General features: G+C 44.9%; 3 protein-coding genes across 10 annotated transcripts in view; 2 read left to right on the forward strand and 1 right to left on the reverse strand.

The window, feature by feature from the left end:
- The window catches only part of LOC143425399 (lipid storage droplets surface-binding protein 1-like), a 255,818-nt gene that overhangs the window by 134,011 nt on the left and 101,129 nt on the right, over positions 1-20,678 (forward strand). The gene's annotated exons all lie outside the window — the stretch shown is intronic.
- The window catches only part of LOC143424938 (uncharacterized), a 322,538-nt gene that overhangs the window by 105,353 nt on the left and 196,507 nt on the right, over positions 1-20,678 (reverse strand). The window lies entirely within an intron of this gene.
- Carpa (Carbonic anhydrase-related protein A) overlaps positions 1-20,678 on the forward strand; it is a 416,930-nt gene that overhangs the window by 53,572 nt on the left and 342,680 nt on the right. The window lies entirely within an intron of this gene.

The raw sequence follows: 20,678 nt of genomic DNA on the forward strand, positions 1-20,678 counted from the left end.
TCCATAGATTTAGAATTTCAGCACGTACGACAAATGTGTTTAATCCCACCTGACTGTTCGAACGTTCTTAATTAAAGATAATTTATACTATCGTATGAAATTTTAATTACCGTCGGATTAAAAAGGAATAAAGAAGATCGAAAGATCTCCAGCCACGAGATTAAATGATATACCGTCGCGACTCGCTGTTCAGCGTTGCTGTAAGTACGCTTCGAGAGATGAAGACTTCGATTAAACTGCGCGAGTTTAAACCCGATGAGAGTACAGCCTGAAACCGCGGTTGCAAGTTACAACGAGGTACAATGTAATGAACTGGAAGTGAATGTAAGGTCAACTGTAACCGACGAGCGCGGGGGTGGTCCCAGACTTACGTATAAAACGTTGTACGAAGATAGCGCTCGAAGAACGCTGTAACCTAATCTCGCTACAGCGTATCGGAGCTAACGTTCTTAGAGTAACGAACTTCAGTTCGAGGGAGTCTACGCGTTGCACGATGTAACTTCTCCTGGATATATCTCGGAGCTCTGTAATTTTTGAAAAATTCCATAGTTTTTGCAAGTAAAAAGGTCCACGAGACTTAATCTTCTCGAGCAACAGGAAATCCTACACGGATGCGCGTGGGTGCCATCGCTGCATTGGCTTATATGGTCTCTTTCCATTAGTACGTACACGTGTATTTAACGGATTATTAAAATCCTTTTTCGTGTATATTTTCAAGCATTTTCTTCGAAAGAAAAGCGTTTCCTGCGAACATCAAGCATATCATTTTTTACCCCTGCCGCCTCCTCATTTTATTTGCGTTTACTCACAAAGAAAGTTTGCACGCTGTACAAGCTGCGAAGCTGCAATTAATTGTATCTCAAAATTGCATAAAATTGCATAAAATTGCATGCCCGCAGCGGTCGCGTTACAGTCCCACAAACGCAACGAACGTCGAATAGAATATGGCGAATAAACTTCGTAACGCTGAGACATACAAACCATCGCAGCGAAGAAAATCTGACTTGTCACGAATGGAGGAAAATTTAACTCAACGAATCCAGGAAAACGTTACAATTACCAGAATCGTTGAACATGTTTTCCCTGGACGTAAGACGGAAGCAATCGCGCTCCGAGTCGAAATGTAATTTTCGCTGATTGCGAGAAACTTGTAACGAGTCCGAGATAATCAAACCTGCTACAACCTCGACTGATAATGAGCGAAAATGTGGAAAAAATAGTCTCACAACTGGTTTCGTACGTGAAATGTTACTCCAAACTTACTTACCGGCCATCGCTCTTTAAAATGTTTACGGACGCTTACCTGAAACAAGGTAAAAGAGGATCAGATTTTAAATAAACATCGATGTTAGACGGAAAACGAAGAAATATAATATAAGCGACGACATTACTGGTTGCATGCAAGGGGACAATCGGAGGTTCGTGCGTGATAAGTGTCTATAATCTCCAGACATTAACGTGCCCCATCGAAATGACTTATTAAACGAAGCAGACAAGGTGAACGCGAAGTCGAGGTATATTTTCGTTCATACCTCGGTGCCTGAACGTATCAGCCTAAACGTTAGCCGGGAACCTATTCCCAAATCAATTTCAACTACAATGCCAACACGCCGGAAGACGCGTCGAGATTCACCCTCTCGACGGGTATATAACGATATCCGTTATCCCTTCGTTCCGAAGGAGCGTCCTTCGAAATTTTTCCAGATAAAGCTCGAGCATACGTCCGAACCATTCCCACCGCCTTCGAGAAATTGCCCGACGCGACAACAATTTAAATGGAATTGGATCTACCGAGCGCTAATCGCGTTCCTTTCCATTAGAAACCGCCGGTACGAGACTAGAAAACCGGGCTGCGATCTAAGTGCGGGTCGAGTGGCTGTCTTCGACAGTTCCTCGGCGATAAGGTGTTCGTTTCGATTAGACGTAGCGCGAAAACACCAACTTCGAATTACTGTTAATTATCGTTATAACGATGGACAGGTCGCGATTATTTATATCGATCGAGTGGAATTGCTTTGGGCAAAAATATTTATGAAAATTTCACGACGCTGTCTACGCGGCGATTTATTCGCGATTCCGGGATGAAAAATTCCGCGGCGGTCGTGTTATCGCGTTATTTCGAGGGGAAATACGCGGGGCGTGCGTGTGAGAACCGCGCCTTCGGTGAGCCATGAATCGCAGATAGGTTATCGATTAACCGGTAACATTAATAGCTAACGGCGCCACTACCGTTAACTGCTAATTGTTCAGCTCGGTAATCTCGATTGTTCGCGACAACGAGGCTGAAAAAAAGTGGAGAGAGGGGTGGAAAAAAAAAAGAGGACGGCGGGTACCGTTAAGTAAATTTGCCAATAGTAACATAGGTATCTGCGTTAGGTATTTACGCGCGATTGCGCGCGACACGCGCGCGTAGCAGTCGCGGTGCACCGGGATCGATCTAATGGCGGCGTTCGGTTTCATTCCAGCCAGAAGAAAGCAATATTGTTTGAGAAACGAACGCGTGTTTGCATGACGGAGGGCGGCTTGGCGAGGCGGGGGTTGACGGGATCCGGTTGGAAATAAAATAAAAATTGAAAGGCGCGCGCGTGTATGAATATCGATCGATAGTTTTGAGCCTGCATACGTAGACACTGGTATAGATTCTGAAAACGCGACAGGCGCATTGTTGCCTGATGCTACGCGTCAACGATGAGGACAGCCAGTGAAGAATTAATCTCGGTGAGAGAAGACTTTCCGCGGCTGGAAAATATACGCGGGAGGAAAAAAAAACAGCGAGGGGGAGAAAGGTGGGAAACGGATAGGCAGAATAAACGAATAGACAGATGGAAGGACACGCGGATAGAAAAATGGACAAATTGATAGATGACGGACGGAGGGAGTTTCTCAAAGAATTAAAAGTAGACTGCGACTTTTTCAACGTCACCCCGTTTTCGTCGTATACGCGTAGAAAAAATTATCGTATTTCTGCGTGTGTCGCGTGTCAATTGGAATAATTTCAACATTCGACTCGAGTGACGATTAGAATGCTACGAAAATACGTTCCCTCGCGCGAAGCGATCGCCAAGAATAAAACGATCGTCTCATCCTTTTTTCATTGGCCGAGAATTTTACTTCAGCTGTCGGATTAACAATTTTACAAGCGGTTGCACTCCTCCCGGTGTCTGTTGGGAAATCAGTTAAGTCGAATGCTAGCAAACCTTCCAGCAGGATTTTTATTCCCCCCTCGAATCGGAAGCATCGACGTTTAACGAAGAATCGTTAAATACCGGGACTCGAAGTTTGGATCAAACATGAAGAAAAAGATCGCGCGAAAATGGAAGAAGTGTTATGTATAATGCAACGCGAATTTCGAACGTTAAGGGCAGCAATAAAAAAGAAGCGCGATTTGGTGAAGCGGCGATAAATTATTAACACTGTACGTTGCTCGAAACAGACACGTTACTGTTTCATTAGACGCACGTTCATACGGAATTATGTAAAATGCAGACGCTGAGGTAGTGACCGTTCCTTCCGTCTTTTATTCCCATCTCGCTCGTTTTCCCCCGCTGTCGCTCATTTCTCTCTTCGCAATTCCTTTGTACGGTACGCTCACGGTTTTTCTTCATCTTTCTCACGCGTGACATCGGGGATTACGAGAGACAAGCGGAGAAAAAGGGAGAGGATATAAAGAAAAAAAAAGAGAAAAAAAAGAAGAATTGAAAGCAAACGCGGGGAAAAGCGAAGAAACAAAGGGGCCACCACCTGTATAATTTCCTGCGTCCCATGTAAAATATCCCATGGTGGATCGGGCGTGAAGCGCATATTATAAACGCATTTATAACCGATCGCAATCGACGTTAATTGATGCCAGGGGCAATAGGTCCCAGCCCCTTTTTTCTCTCTATTCATTCCTTTCCTTATATTACATTTTTCCTGCGCTTATTCGAGATTATGACATTCCTTTTCTTCATTTCACATTTTTGCATTCCTCCGGGCGGTTGGTAATTAAACTCGAATAAAAACCGAACGATCGATAAGGTTTTCAAAGACGTCACAACAGACTCGGTTTAGATCCGATGCTTTTGTAGAAAGATTACATTGGGAACGAGTAACGTCTCTCTGTTCTTACTTCGAACGAGATCGTCGTTCAATTAGTAGATTAAGAGAGGCTTTTCATTTTTCTTCGCTGAAAAGTTTTCGCTCGCAACATTACGAGTCGTTGCAATAAGAAATAGTCTTCGATGGTACGGATAACTATGGAGAGCGGAGTGTACGGTGCAATTTTACAATCGGTTTCTGGGTGAAAAACTGGCGTACAATGGCAGCCAGATGAGCGGACGCTCGCGTTGCTTTTCCGTTATGTTCGTAACCAACTCGGCGAAACTGCTTTACAAAAGGTATTCGAGCGTACTTCTTAAGTAGTTCAGCGTAGACAACAAAAAATAATCGCGCACTCGGAGGAGGTCTGGCGGAGCTGAAACTGTCTCGATGGCATTCGCTAATAACGGTGAAAAGTACGAGGGTCTCCAAATTTCTGGAAGAACGTGCCACGTCCGCGTCCACGTGTATCACTTTTCAACGACCGTGAGAAAGTGTACGAGCGAATTTAATGCTAATCGAAACTTTCTAACCTCCGCGCTAGTTATGGCGACCGTTAACGTGTCTACGCAAGCATTGAATTTTAATCGACCGTGCAAGTTTCGACATCAAAGAACGAGAATGTCCGATTCACGAGCGGCAGGAGGGCCAGCCTTAAAATACTTTCAGCTGGTTGCGGTACAACCGCGACATGAAGTTATTCGACCATGGATATAGTTTCTTATCTGTTAATTAAGGCACTTCTGTTAATTAAAATTTTACGCTCCCAGTGCCGTATACTCGTTTGCATGGCCGACGGCACAAAGTTATCGTGGCTAAGTATCTGTGGAGCTACTCTTGCAGCTTTAATGATTCGCCGATAAGGCTTTGCTCTTAAACTGTCAAACCAGGCCCCTTTTAGTCCTTCTAAACTTCTTCCATCAACTCCTCGAGTAAAGAATGAAGAATGGCCAGCTATTTCTGTTCGATGGCGGTGCAGCCACCATCGAGGGTACAGAAACGCGTATCCATGATACGATGAAGTAATACAGAGGCAACAAACTGGAAGGTTTTATAGGAAGTTCCAGTTGACGATCTCAATTTTTTCTTTTTTTTTTTTCTTTACTAGTAAAACCTGGAATTATTCTTTTTAACTGGTTAGTTAAACGATCACTGAGATCGTTGCAGCCTGTGACGTTGATAAAAATAAACTTCACGTACTGAACTTAAAGTTTGCTAACCGAGAAATCGAAGAGAAAGGAGAGAAGAAAATATTTTCCACCTGGTATCGCGACGACTAAAGGGGATGTTTAGATTCCCTGTTCTACACGAGGCACTCTGTGCAACGAAACTCGCACGAAACTTGTGCGTACGTATGCATGCGCCTAACACGGTAATCGCGCTTTGTGCGAGCAATTCAGAACGAGTGGAACAGATGTCCGACAAGTGAAATTAGACTGTTTATTTCGATGTAACTTCCTCAGCGGGGCTGTTTGATCGCGTGTAGTGTTTGCGAGTCTTTCACGCTGAAGGTTTTCAGACTGTTTGGCCTGTTCTCTTTTGAGGTGGTGATGGGAGTCGGAAGTGGTGGAAGTAGCAGAAGCGGACAGTGTCTGGAGCGGCGGACGATGACAGATGAAACGTGCTGGTGAACGGAAAAAATTGTGTTATGAGTTATTTTAAATCTCGTCACGAGAAATTACTCGAACGTCCGAACGTCTCGATTTTTGGTTAGACAAGGGGCAGACGACAAGATCGAGGGTGGTTTAACAGCGTTTTAGTAGAGGAATATAGAAGATAAGATGACATAGGGCTGAAAGGTTACGGATGATACATGAGGAGCGATAATGGGGTAGTTTTTGGGGGATGAAAGGCCAACAGTTTCTCTTCTTACATTGTTTGAAACGCCATAAAGTGTACTGTTCTACATGGTAGTTCATGTAGTTCTAAAAAGAAAAAATTGAATTCATGTGTGATCCAAAATGTCGGGAAAAATCGCAAATAACGCTGTTCCTCTTAATATAGTATCGTACGTGTCGTTGACACGTAGGGCCAAGCTGCAGGTTGTTATAATCTGACTGGTAATTTAATAGAACCCGTGGGAAACTAGTAAGAGAAACGCCTTTAATGCGATTACCCACCGCCGGAATAACTTTATTGGCGGTTCCGGGCATGGGAGTCTAAAACGAATGGACGAACGAGAAAGTTAATCGATGCGCCATCGAACTCGCTGGTAGACTTAAATTATCCATTTTTCACGGGAATTCAATTAAAATAGGTCGTTTAGCCGTGCAGATTTTCGAATCCATTTTAGATAAGGAAGTCGAAAGAACTGTCAATTAATCATCCGGCGTAGTAACAAAAGCGGAACGGGACTTCTCTCTTGTTTCCACTCGCTGAATAATTCAAAACTTTGAGCACTACCGATTTTCTTTAATTTCGTATCTCAATTTTGTGCTGCATTGGTATCCGATATTGATTTATCGCTAGGCGTTCGTTTAACTTCCAGCTTGTTCGGCGGGACACCGCCTATCTTGCGATATTAAAGATCGTTATTACGAAACCGTGTAAAAGATGTGCAAGGAAACGCTTTTTAATTAAACGTAACAATATTATACCGCACGCAGAAGCAGCGTAGAGGTATTTCATCTTTTCTCTTAATTAAATAGGATTCGCAAACGCGATGTTGATAGGAAGCAATACCAATCTCAGGGACTAAACAAAGTTCGCTGTATCAAGAAAGACGATATCATCGGGCACGCGCGAAACTCGCAATTTGTATCATTGTTTAAAACTTTCGTCGTTCCTCTGTTATAGAGTACACGATCAGAGTTTTAGTTAGCCAGGGTCATTTCCCGAGCAACGATTGAAGGAAAATCGACTGCCACGGCTGCTCGAGGGCTTCTCGTGTAGTAGATACCTGCGGGATGCCCGAGGGATATGATGAGTTAAAAAAGGAACGCGTCTCGGCTCGATACACCAACTCCGGAAAAAAGAACGCTGGGATAGTCTGATCGCGTAGCATGTTGGTTGCCCCTCAGGTTAGCCCCGATCGAACCGAGGTTATAAATTCAGTTACAGTTTATCATCTTTACTATACACTTGCGTGGTGTCTGATATGCGAGCAACTGATTACTATTAATAAAACTGAACTATTAATAAAATTAATCGAGCTTACATCGCGAACTGTACATTCGATACCACGCTACGTGTTGTCGCGTACATTCGTATATATTTGATGCAGGTCTTTTTTCTCTTAACAGAGAGAAAACTTTTCCGACACAGAGGACACGACGGGCATCTGACGCAGGATAGTTGAAAATTCGTCAGTTTCGCAAACGTCCGCGCTGTTAGAAAGAAGGGGTGGAGGGAAAATGTGATTTGTAGGTAACTCGAAGAAAAAGATCGGGATGAAAACCTTGTAAAAAAGTTCTCGATCGTGGGACGAAAATTGCTTGGCGACGAGAGACGGCGGGGGCGGTAGAGGGCAAGATGAAAGCTAAAAGCTCGCAGAGACAGGAACCCGTGCCGTTTCGCGTTTCCGCCCGCTCGGTTGTCCTTAACCATCCTTTTCGCTTCGTCAAACTCGCCACGCATTCTCGAACTCGAGAATGAGCTCGCGAACCCTCGAATCCGATATTTCCTCGCGTTACGTACTTGACTGGAAGCTCTGCGGAAAAATTCCCTCTGGCTGCCTTGGCTTTCATTTGTACCGTTGACCGTCGCTCCCAAAATTTGCGGTCAGAAAAACTACGCTCGAAAGTAGACGCGAACAAAAAGAAAAAAAAAAGAAGAAACAAATGCTTTCTGGATTAAAAGCTTGCTTCGTCGATTCTCGCAGTATTACGCGTCGTAGCTACGTCGACTTATTCCGTGACAACGACAAAACTGCCCACTGTAAATCTAAGCTTTTCACAACCCATTGAATTTCGAATCTCGATTCGTGGTGCACTCGTGATAACGATTAACGTTGTCGACGTAGAAAAAAAAAAAAAACACTGGTCAATTGAAGATTCAACGTCTCGAGGGAAGGTACGAAGACTAGGTACACCGGGAATTATAGCAACTCGTACTGTAATTACTTCCGGCAGCTGTGAAACGTCCGCGAGGTAAGACAGAAATGCTTTAACTGCTGATTTATTCGGCCGAAAGCGCGGCCGAAAGAAATCAACGGTGTAGCAAGAAATCTAATTGTCGTAGTTGCCAGGCGGAATGCAAAATAGCCTAGGAGGCTCGGTGAAAATGGCGGAGGCGAAGCGCAGATAGCGCGGCGGCGCCTTTCCGGAAATGTTTTTCCAACCGTGATCCCGCGTCCCGGGGTGTCCTCGGGAGCGAGATAAATGAGCCAATTTTCCGAGGCTTAAGTCACCGACAATATTGCAGGCTGCACACGGGGAACCTCCGAGGCCAGTCCTCGATCTTCTTAAGATCGATAGAGTTTAATGCGTCGCGGGGTGCGTGGTAGATCTCCCGTTGCAGGATGCGCGCAGGCTGGCGAACGTGGCCCACGGACACGGACGGGGCCTTCGGTGCAACCCACGCCAACGTTCGCCTCGAGCACGAAGATGAAGAGCGTGGGATAATATCATTCGAGCACCTGAGTCACGTTACGGTGCAACCAACGGCTCGCACGGCTGCTTTGCTCCGCCATTTGTCTGGATTGGACTCCTGAGAATCTTTATTTCGGATACATTCCCCGCTATCTCGTCCTTACTCGCGCTCATGATCGCGTTCCACGTAAACTCCGTGTCGCTTCGGCTTTCCTTCGTTAGCGAGGTACTCTCTTTAATTTAAGATCGGAGAGCCATCGAATTGAATTTTCTCGCTTCGTACGCAAGCATTATCGCGAGCGTGCGATTATCCTAGAAAAAATCAGATATATTTCAATAACGTACATGTTATTATCGTAGTCCATGCTTGCATTATGATGTCTGACTATCTTTTAAAGAAACACGTGGAACACGTTCGTAATGGCAGCCGTAACTCACCCCTTATCGCGCACACCCTTTCTGTTCACCCCTTATCGTAACTTCGTTTTTAACTATGAAAACGTTCGAGGAGATAATTCCGTGTACAGTCGGTGCTGCATTATCTCTATCGTCGCAATTTTTTTCACTACCATCGCAGGGCTCAACGCTAATTTTTAATTACCCCTCGCAATGCTTCAACGTTGATAGCACTTTAAACGGGAATAACATCTCCGCTAGAGTTAGTTGACACGCTCGCGGGAATAAAGGACGCGTTCCTAGGAGATTTAGCGAGTCGCGGTAAATTTTCCGAAATAAACTAACAGGGATCGCGGGCAGGGACGTACCGCGTCTCTAGTTATTCCATACCACAATTTGTTCCCCTATCTTTCCACTTATCTCGAGAGAGCCAGCTGTTCGTTACGTTCAGACCGGCGCACGTTTCGTTTCGCACCGGGATTATTATCCAGCGGCGTTCACTTCTCAAAACGGGAAGACGATGAGTGTTGAACGATGTTACGAGCCCACTCGAATCACCCGAGTCACGTTACGGCCGGTGGTTCCCGAATCACGGACCGCTTTGTTTCATTGTTCCATCGGATTTCGTTCTCGCCAATTCGTATCGTCGATCTACTCTCGCTTGTTCGGAAAGTTATATTCCCCCTCTCGCGCATTTGCACGGTGCGCTCGTCGCGGCGCGTCCGGTAACCAGAGAAATAATATCGAATTGTGCGGTCACGCTCTAATGACCTCTGAGGAGAGAAGAGAAAACGAGAAGAAAATGAAATCTTTCGCGTTCGCGAGGAGCTCCGTCCTCGATGATTAACATCGTGCGCCAGGCGAGAGAGGGACGGACACGGGGGCAAAAAGAAAAGGCAAGTATTCGTCACCAGGAAGGACCCCACTTAACATTCCTCCGAGTTCGCTTTACGAGTCGCGGTTAACGCTGGAATTCCGCCGGAATCGTCAAGTCGCTTCACGTAGAAGTCGATTTATTTCTCTCATATAATCGAGCCGCGGTTGCCGGCAGCATGTAAAAGCGTAACGGTGGAGGGAGGCGAGAGTAGACGATAAAGGAGGAGAAAGCACAGGTGGAAGGAAAACAAAGCGGAAAGGAGGAAGAAAGCCAGGAAGACGAGAGGGTGGGGAGGATTGGGCCGAGAGTGCGTCTCGGTGCGTACGTGTTGGTTGCTCTTTATGAAAGGCGAGTAGCTAACCGCTTTCGATTTGTAACCCGGACAGAGACGCATACGCTCCTAGATTTACAAACGAACCTCCAAGTAAGAGGAGAAGATGCGGGCGAGAAAAAGGGCGGAAAGTCAGGAATAAAAAGAGATATATAACGGGTAGGTAGAGAAGGAGGAGGAAGAGGTGGAGGAGGAGGGAAGCACAGTCAGCGACCCAGAGGACGATCAACGTGGTATTTCGATTCAAGGGACCAATAACGGTTGAATCCGATTTGCCTGCAGCTTACCACTGTCGACCGCCCCATTTTAACTAGCTCTTCCCTTGTGCCATGAAATATCTCCCCTCCTGCCTACGTGTACGCATATATTTTTCCATAGCTAGTTACTCCTACCGCTATCGCTTCTACGCGTGTACGCTCTTGTAGCGAAAAGCTGCACCATTCCCACTGTACGTGTCGTAACTTAATCGTGCGAAATTTCATTTCGTAGGAAAAACTATATAGTACAATATAACGATGGTAGTTATCTAGTAAAATCAAGCTGAATGGGTTGTGAAATTATCAATTTAACGCCTTCGAGTTACCTGCATTACGTTTAACGCCTGTATTCAGATATTAAACATGAAGAAGAGCCACGATTATACTTAAATAATTCTCTCATTATTCTACGAATGCGATGAAGAATAATACAATTAAAGAGGTGAAAAGAAATTTCTATATAATTTCAGTAAGACGTCGTACCTGCGAAAGAAACTGTGCTCTCAATCATCGCGCTATTGTCGTTTCTACGGCCTCAAGAGGAAGACCAAAAATATCCAGCATAGTTTTGCTTGATATTAAACCTCGATAGAACGATAGTGCACGCGAGTAACATAAAAGTTTTTCTTTTTCAGGCCGACGGTATCGCGTACGAGGCTGGTCCTTTCGCGAATTAAAATCTCAGACACGAGGCGAGCTTTCACGGTGCACAGTGCGCGTACTCCAAGCGTCAGAGATGTGCATCGCACCTAGACCAAGTGTCATCGACGCCCCGTGTCGTACGTCTGGTGCATTCAGTCGAAACTATATCTCACCGTGGGTTTTTCCTCCCTCTTCTTTTTCCCACTCGCCGTTCTCGCTACAGACGCGTTCGCCAGCAATTTTTTCCCCGCCCCCGAACGAAAACAATCGTCTCGTTTCTTTCGCGCCAAACGTTCCTTAACGCCGTGCGTTCCAATAAATAGAACATTTGCTTGAAATTAAATTCCTATGAGAAGAGAAAAAGAAATGAATGGTCCCGTAGCGCGAGGGCACTACAGGCACGATATTCAGTCGCACGTTCGATAGAATCCTCCGCGCATTGTGCCAAATCACAAATGAAACTTCGTAACGAGCTCGCGCCGGAACAATCGCGCTTCCTGATGTACACACGTAACGCTCTTTCGCGACGCGCGACTTTCAACCCTCGGAGACAAAGCCAAGACGCGGAAAATGGAGCACGGATTCGGAAAAATGAGTACATCTAGCCAGCTGGAGAGAGACGCGATGAAAATCGAGCCAGATGAATCGGACGAGCTGATGGACGGATAGAAAGAGAGAAGATTGGTTACGTAGAAATGCACGCAAGACAAACGATAATCGAGTGGACGAAATGATAAAGCTATGTACGTTTCGCGAATGGAAATAAATATGTATCTCGTTGTGTGATTTTTCTGTCCTGTTCTCCATTCTCTATCGTGCATAGTTTTTATTCGTTCGAAATGTAATGACTAAAATTAAGCGATTGTTTCTTCCAGCGAGTCGATCGAGTATATAAATTTAGTTGAACATCGTTTCCCGTTCGAGTTAGGTTAAAAATGTACAGCGAGCAAGTTTCCTGAGACGGAAGTGGCGTACGGTATCGCGTACGTGTGTGAATCAGGGATGGCTGATTTAAGATAAAATTGAATACATTTCCCTTGGAGAAATCAGAGAGAAATGTTATCTTAAAATTCCTTCGCGTTCCTTTGTAAATGATGTCTTCTTACGTCAGTCCTCGTGGTGTCTCCTGAAAGTACTCCCTGGATTTCCCTGAAACTTTCTCAAACTTACTACCAAAGTACACGGATATCATCAACAATTTTTGAAAAATCGTCGTATAATATTACCACCAAGTTTCGAAGAAATCGAATGAGTAATTCCACGAATTTCCGCACAGCGACTTTGTAGAAAAGGTGAAAATGTTTGAGGAGGAACGCAAAGAACTCATTTTTCTCGGATTCTCAGTTATTATCATAGTTGACTGCCAACAATCGGTATCGCGCTGAAACATTTCAATTTGTTTGAATTAGAAAATAGAGTTTGTACGGTCGTTTTGCGACAGAGGCAATCAGTGACGCGGATTATGGGGTGGTGTGTGTGAAACGCGATAATTAGCACGGCAGAGGCTGCAATTTTCGAATAAAATGTCGTAAATTTTCACGGGAGTGTGTACGAACACGCACGTGACTTCTGGCGTTCGCGTCGGTATCTCGAAAAGATTGCTTCTCGAGACAGGAAGCTAGAAATCGCAGACGTGCTACATCCACCGCCACTGTTTCTACGCGAGTTTTCCATTTTATCTTGTCGAATGCTCGCTGGTAGTAATTCATATCGTACAGTTCCACGTTTATTCCCCTCGCGATAATACGTTCGTTCCTTGAATGCCCCCCATTTTATCGCCAAAGTATTAATAATATTTAAACCGACTGACAGCTGCGTCGTGAACGCTGCCACGTGAACGAGTCGGTGACCGTAAACGATTGACAAAATAATTTTTAATTTAGGAAACAGGGAATTTATTAACATCGATTATTTAAAATAATACCGTGACGATGATGACGTTCCAAAATAAACGTATAACGTCGGAATTGAAATACATTTATTGGAAAATATTACAAATTGTTTCATCGAAAAATGGATTTTTTCCCTGTATTTATATAAACCGAGCGTCGAATGGGAACAAAACTTTTAATCATTTCGAGGTAATGGATTTCACTTTGCTACCTGATAATTTTCGCGTAATGAATTTTATGCACCATCTTTCCAACATTCATTATCGAAATGCGTTACGCTTTTAATTATTCTCATAGCGTATTAGCGACTTTTATCACGCATGCTGTAACCGTACGTACACTTTGATATTATATCATTTATAGATAAATGATTTGCAATTTATAGTCCGCAAATAAATCCATCGTATTAAGGACTGTTTACTGAAAAATGTATGCGTTCGTTTCATCTGTGATTCGCTACGCGACATTACAAAATTAGTTACTCGTACGTTTCTCCTCGTTTCAAAGCGAAATGAACAGAATAGAAAGATAAATCCACGTATTATTTAATATTAAAAACCAATAATCCCTTTTTTTCTCTGTTCGTCCGTGAAATAATTTAACAACATGTCAAAAATGTAGAAGAGACGCACGCAAAAACGTAGCTATCAGGACGAATTCTGCTTATTCGCCGTGAAAAGTTTTCGCATCGTTTCGATCGATCGATTATCAGTAGAGGTGTATCTACAAGTGCGCTTTAATCACTGCTCCGATTTATGAGCCGCAGTCATGCGAGGATCCCGCGATAGAACGATAGCAAATGCGCGTGTTTTGCGCAAGTATATCTTGCGAATGCGCCGTTTTTCAATGAAGTTTACACCGCCCCGTGCTCATCCTTCGTTTTTAATTTATCGCTCGAACGCGCTCGTTAAGGCACGCGTTTATAATAAATATCCTGGTAATATAAATTCCGCGAAATTTATATCGCCAAGTAATATCTCCTTCGTTCATAAATCAATTAATCGCGTAAAGAATGTTTCTGTTTCGTTGCACCGTTCTTTAACGTACGCGAGGCTCGTAACGCACTCGAGGCAACGGGTACGATTTTGCACGCGAGGAAAATTGCTTCCCAGTCGCGAAATCGAGCCGATCGTGGCTTGTCGCCACGTTTTTTGCGACACTTTAATTGATCGATGGCACGAGCTGTAGCTTTTCGCGTAGCTGCAGAAGAATTTCCAAGGGTCGCCCGTGTGTAGACACGCAATCATTGGGATTGAAACCAAGAAGGAGTGTCCACGGATAAAGTCTATTATTCTCGGGACAATATACCTGGATGATGTATGTACATAGACGTATATGCGAGCCGTTGTAGACACGTAGACATGTTTGTAGACGTATACAAGTCTCCGCAAATCCCTCCGTCTCCTGCCCTTTGAGTTTCACTCGAAATCCAGCCAATGACGCCACTTTTGCTGCGTCAGAGTGTACATACGTGTGTACGTGGACTGTCTCAGCGATTTTGACGCCTCTTACGATACCAATACGAACGCGGATCGACGGCTAATAGAATGTTTAAACGCGCGAAAGACACGCTTTGTAATCGTTCCGCGTCTTGTATGCAGATAGGCTGTCCGCCATTGCGAATACGCGCGAAAAGCCGGGAAAACGAACGTTCCTTGAAACCGACGCGTTCAATTGAAACTCGAAATATCGACGAGACGCTCGGCCATAAAGTTCCGCGAGCAATCAGTGGTAAATTATGAAAAACTGTTACGCTATTTCCGCGGAACAGATATATTTTAATCGCGTAATGCGCAATGAAATCTCAACTTTAGAGCAGCGCGACAAAAAAACGGTCCGAGGGTTTTCCGTTCCCGCGCGAGAATGTAAATTCTGATATTTTTTATCGGCATTATTTATCCCGGTTTGAATTAAACAAACGCGGGACGCGGACCCACGGTGGTCCACAGTTGTTTCAGGGCTGGAATTTTTTCGCTTTCGTTGTTCCCCTGGACGATGGGAATGTATAGCGCAAACATAGCCGGCTAATAGCTGGTTTCGTGTATGCTCTTTTCAAATGTCCACTCTCGAAATTATCCGTGAACAAAGCCTCGTGAAAACACCGGGGAGAGGAGACGAGGGGGGAGAGGGAGGAGTTTTTATTTCCCATTCGGCGGGCTCGGCATCCCCTGGACTTTGTGCGTTTGAACGCATCGTTGACCTGTTACAAACCACTCCCGCGAAGACCGCATAATAAACAAAACTGCAAATGAGACTCTCGACTCGGCCCTTTTTTCTTCTCGCGATGTCTCCCTCGTGCCACCCTTACGAGCGACCGGCAGGGCGGAGGCCCGGCTGAAACAAAACGCGGAAACAGCTCGAGGATACGCGTACCATTTGAAGCAACGCGTGTTTGTTCCTTCCTCTCTGTCGCCGCGCAAATTAAGCGCGCCAGTTACAACGACACCGTTGGCTGCTTCTCGTCGCTCGGATCGAATCAGATTTTCCTCTCGATGCCAAGAACATTTTTTCAGCTCGATGAATCGTTATTCTGGTTTCGATCGTAACGATCACGGAAATCAGTTTTATTTTCAAAGCATGTTCCACCCTCGAAACATGTATTTAAACCAAGTTTATACTACGGTCGCTTCTAATTAGTTATTTTTGAAGAGTCCCAATTTCTGTTTATTACTTTTTCTGATTAACCTCTTAACCGGGATTAAGGCATTAAAAGGTTGCTAGAAAACTTAGTCTACCTCTCAATGTTTTACTTCAATAGCTATTGACGTATCATAAACCCAAAAAATACCCAATCAAGGGTCCCTACTCCTACCAAAAGGTAGCAACCACCACCATCTTGGAATCAAAGCAGGTCGCGGATTGGCTCACTGCTGAACTTCGAGACTGTATATAAGTGTATATTTTGTAAATTAAAGCAGTGTCAAATTATACCAGAGCCAACTAAGACAACTAAACATATCGAGTTGGATTTATTGAAAACTCTTCCTTTTCTTGGCACTCATCAACCAGCAGTAGTAGTAAAAAAATCTACAAAGCATGTGACGCAAAGCCAACGCAAACGTGGAAAAAATGCAACACGATGATTGCTCGTTTCAATCGTTCCGATTTCTAAATTCCAGAACGCAAAGTTACCAATGCGTTTCTAGCAAAATAGCAACACGCTCGTTGAAGCTTGATCCGTTTGAAACATCACGAGCCACGCGGCCAACGTAACGCAATTACGTACACGTTGTAACGCGTTAGCCAAAATACAAATTGAATATCGTTTCTACCTTCTCTAATTTCTACCGCGGTATTAATTGCGTTGCAGCAAAATTCGTGGTGCGCATGGTTTACAATGAACCATCAGTACCCGCGACACGATTCGTCCGCACACGCCGTACAGTTTCAACATCCGTTAACCGGCTGTATTCCGCTAAACGATTTAAGCCATTCGAAGATCGTCGAAAAATCGAGAAGCAAACGGAAGCGTTTTAAAAAGGACACCCACGCCGTTGACTCCGGTAATTCTATGCGGCAGCATCTCGCGGCGTTTCTTTCACGCGGTTATTCCTTCCTCTCTGGTGGTTCTTTCCGGCGTTATTTCTTTGTCCCCCCTCCCCAGCCGAAAACAAGAAATGTATGCTAAACTTATACGAGCCTGCCGATAAATTTCCATACCAGATACTAGGTATTTGTAGCCGTGGAACAGAGCAAGCTGTGCGGTTACGATAACACGAGACAGCGGCCGAAGATATGTGCACTGTCTACGTACATACGTAAGCGTATGGGATACCCACCGCGGCTCGATCGACACGGGGTATATAGACTTCTGTTTTGGCACCGTCCTCGTCTTCTATCGTTCCGTCGATTCCGATTCACCGCCATTAACATTCGTCTCGAGCACTGCTTATCTGCGTTAACGTTCCCACCGGAATAATTTCTCTCCCTTTTCCCCGAGGCGGTTTCGCGAAGGGATGCTTGGGCCAGAAAACGGAGAAAGAAGGTAAGATCCATTTTCCCCCTCCTTTTCTTTTCGTTCTTTCCCTTATCATCTTTCGAAGCTCATCCCCGAGGGAGGAATCGTTAATACCGCGAGAACAGAGTACACGCTTGTCTACGTACACAGCTAGCTATCTTTTATTCGAGACGAGCTACGATTTCGTTGATCTCGTAGAATTCATCTCCTTAATTAGTCGCTGTACTTCTACAGAGTTTCCCGAGGAGATGGGACGAGATTGAAAAAGGAAATTAATTTCGAAACGAAGCTCGCTGTAGCGACGAATGAATACCCGCGATGAAAAATAGTTGCAATTATCTTAAGCAGGAATCAGTTGTCCGAGCGATTATTAAGCCGGCAAAGCACGCGAAATGACCGGATTCGGGGGTGGTAAAATAGACTAGACTATCATTTCGAGCGACAAACGGTCGAATTGTGTTACAATTAATTGTAATTATCGGTGCTGCTCGCCGCGATCCTCGTGCACTGGAAAGTCAGTCACTGTTTGTACGGGTAATAACCGCGCACGGTATCGTCAATTTATACTGATTGCCTTTACGCATTTTACGCGTTTCAATATAGCAGAACGTCGGAGCTCATGAACGACACGACGCCGCAAAGTTACAATTGATCCAGCCGCCGTTGAACCATTCTTTCCACACACTCTCCATTCGTTCAGAACGAAGTTACGGATTAATGGATGTATAGCAAAAAAATTGTAAACGAAATGGTGTAGCAATTCGCGAAACTATTTATTTATACACAGGCATGTTTAATTATTTATAATAACGGCCGGTGGAAACGATCGCTCGATAATGTTGCGCGCGTGGGTTTACGTTCATGGAACAGCGAGCGCGAATCGCGGAGGAATTACTGCGAACGTCAAGCTTAAACGCTCTGGCATTAAATGCACGGTTAAAGCGTTTAACGAAATGCCGAAAATCTTGTTCGCTGCCATTGCGTTTATTACCGTTCGCCGATCAACACGTAGACGATTTCGCGTATTCGACGTTTAATAATTCGCGCGGTCGAGGCAGTCCTGTTAAGTCCGACAATTTTTTCTACGCGCGCGGATTAACATTTCGAACGCTTCCGCTCGTTCTGGCGGGCCTCGCGGGATCAACAATTATTTTTCGAGACAAAGAGGAGGCGTCTGTTTAACGGGGTGAATAAAAAAGGGTGTGCATCGAGTAGAGCGACGCGTAAAGTTCGCCACGGTAACGCGTATGTTTCCATTGTTAGGAGAAACTGCGGTAGAATGAAGATTTCAGAGGAACAATGGCGTGCGAATCGTAGATATCGCGTACGGTCAGTTACAGGGGAAGTTCGATACCGTTCACAATATACGATAATGGTACACGAAACTAGCACAGCGGATATAAGCGGTCAGATTGGATAAGTGTACGAATTCACTGGATCGTTCATGATTGTCACCAAGTTTTGTTCCTCTGGGTTGGGTATGAACGGCCTGTAACGAGGACGCCTCGTGTTACCGCACCCACCGGTGGATGTTCGCTTCGGCTTTGTTCCTTTTAGAGAACCGTTCGGCAAAGAGGATCTAAATTGTTTTGTTTAAAACGCACCGTTTGTCCCGATATCCTTTAAAACCATTCGATATCTCGCCAACGAAATCATTAACAGGAAAAGAATTACCGTTCAACTATTTGTTTTTATATAGTTTACCGGTTTAATTGAAGAGAAACTATTTCGTTCGTTTTCGATTTCCGTTTCAAGCGTGACAGGCGAAAGAAAGGATTATCGATACAACTGCGAGTCGAGAATAAGAGAGGAAGAGAGAGAGAGGGAGAGAGAAAGAGAGAGGGGTAACTTGATTTTCCAAGAGGAGAGAAGTTATTCGTCAACGTGAACACGTACAATTTCTCTGGTTCGTTCCGGCAGCAGGAGGACGAAGATTGGCAAGCGGCAATTTCGAACCGATTTCCATCGTACGTTACAACGAAGGGGCCAATCGAAGAGAATCCAGTGGTCCATTCCGATTTTGCAATCAGAGGGCTAAATCGCCGAAATGGCCAACTGCTCTGCGCGCTCCTACAGAAATGGCCGAAGCACCGGTGTACTTATCACCGATCGAGGATAGTTCGCAAGATACCGTTAAGCTTCGACAAAGTTCCCTCGGATGGGAATTCAACGAATAGAAATTAATACCCATTCGACAACGTACAAAGCTCTCGTTGCTCGTCGTAACAAAATACAACGGGAGCAAGACTCGTACAATTTTTAAGGCGACAAAATTATCTGATCGCCATGTACGAAACGTTCGCGATCGAGCAACCCTCGTTCGATAAAATCTATGCTACGCAACGAGACGCTCAGAGAGGGTAGACGCGGAGTTTTACGAGCGCCAGATTTTAATGGGAAAACTAATGTAACGAGGTCCGACTATTAAATAACCAAATTGCACGGTGCAAAGAGAGGCGAGCCCCGTAGCGGGGATAGTTGGGGATTGTTATTAACTTGAAGACTGCCGCGTTGAACGAGACAAGTTTGGCCCTGCGCTGCTACGGTGTTTAGCTCGAGCGCCCGCTTTGTTTTAACTGAACTAAGTAAGTTGTCTTGTCAGAAGTATGCCAAGTATGTAAATCGCGCGGCGGTTTATTAGAAATTTCCCATTGAATCGAATCAAAATTTCCATCAACTCGTTCCATTGATCTTTTCTCCCGAGGGACGCGGGGTACCTCGCGCGATCGAAGTCGAGCGGAGTAAGAAAAGGGGAAGACGAATAAAAAAAAAAAGAAAAATATGCGTTTCGACCGGTCTCATCCAGATCAATCAATGACCCTGATAAAGTTTTCCGTCGTTCGGCGCGGAGGGAGCGTAAGTGAAAAAAGAAAAGAGGGACGGGCGAAGCTGGTGGGTAATTTTCCAGGCAATCGTCGGAGCGCGTTGGTCGAAGTGCGCCGGAGAGTGAAACAGTTCTTCAGTGTCACTCGGGTGATCCCTCCAGAGTTCAAACAGGAACAGGAGATGAATCGAAGCGAAACGTGATATCTCTGTCGCCTACGAGGCAGAGATTATTCATGGTTATCGTTCGCAACATTGCAACAGCGACGCGAGAGCTACCCAAGAAGGGGCCAACTCCTCGACGTGACAAAGGGGATGGTCGATCTTTGAAGACAGTTTCTGATATACGATATGATCGGGGAAGTACGATCGTCGGTAGGCTAGGTATTTTTTTTATTAGCTACTCCCGTGGAATCCGGTTTGCTACAGGACACCGTTTCAACTCTGGCTGTCGGCCACGGGAAACGTCCTTCAAGTTCGAGCTGTTTCCCTTCGCAAAGCAGTTAGGAGCATCGTTACTTCGCGTACGTAAACGCAGCGGAGACGGTTCCATTTGCTCTCAATTTTCAACGATTTACAAATTGGAATTCATTCGAATTTGCCTAAAACCAAATTCTCCTACCGAGCAAAGCCATCAGAGACGGTGTAGGATTAGACAAAGAGGCGGGAGGTAGAAAAGGAGTTCGATAGATGTAGAGAGAGAGAGAGAGAGAGAGAGAGAGAGAGAGAGAGAGGGAGAATTTGTCGATTCGATTTCCACAGTCCAGTCTCTGGCTCTTTCCCCTTTTACTAGGACGATCAGCCAGGTTATATTCGAATCGTCGATGATAGTATTGGTAGCAGGAACTCAAGTCACTGACTCGCTTTACCCAGTGGCTGGCCAGCACAGCCAGAGG

The sequence above is a fragment of the Xylocopa sonorina genome, chromosome 1 (genome assembly GCF_050948175.1).
Source record: "Xylocopa sonorina isolate GNS202 chromosome 1, iyXylSono1_principal, whole genome shotgun sequence".
Classification (NCBI taxonomy): domain Eukaryota; kingdom Metazoa; phylum Arthropoda; class Insecta; order Hymenoptera; family Apidae; genus Xylocopa; species Xylocopa sonorina.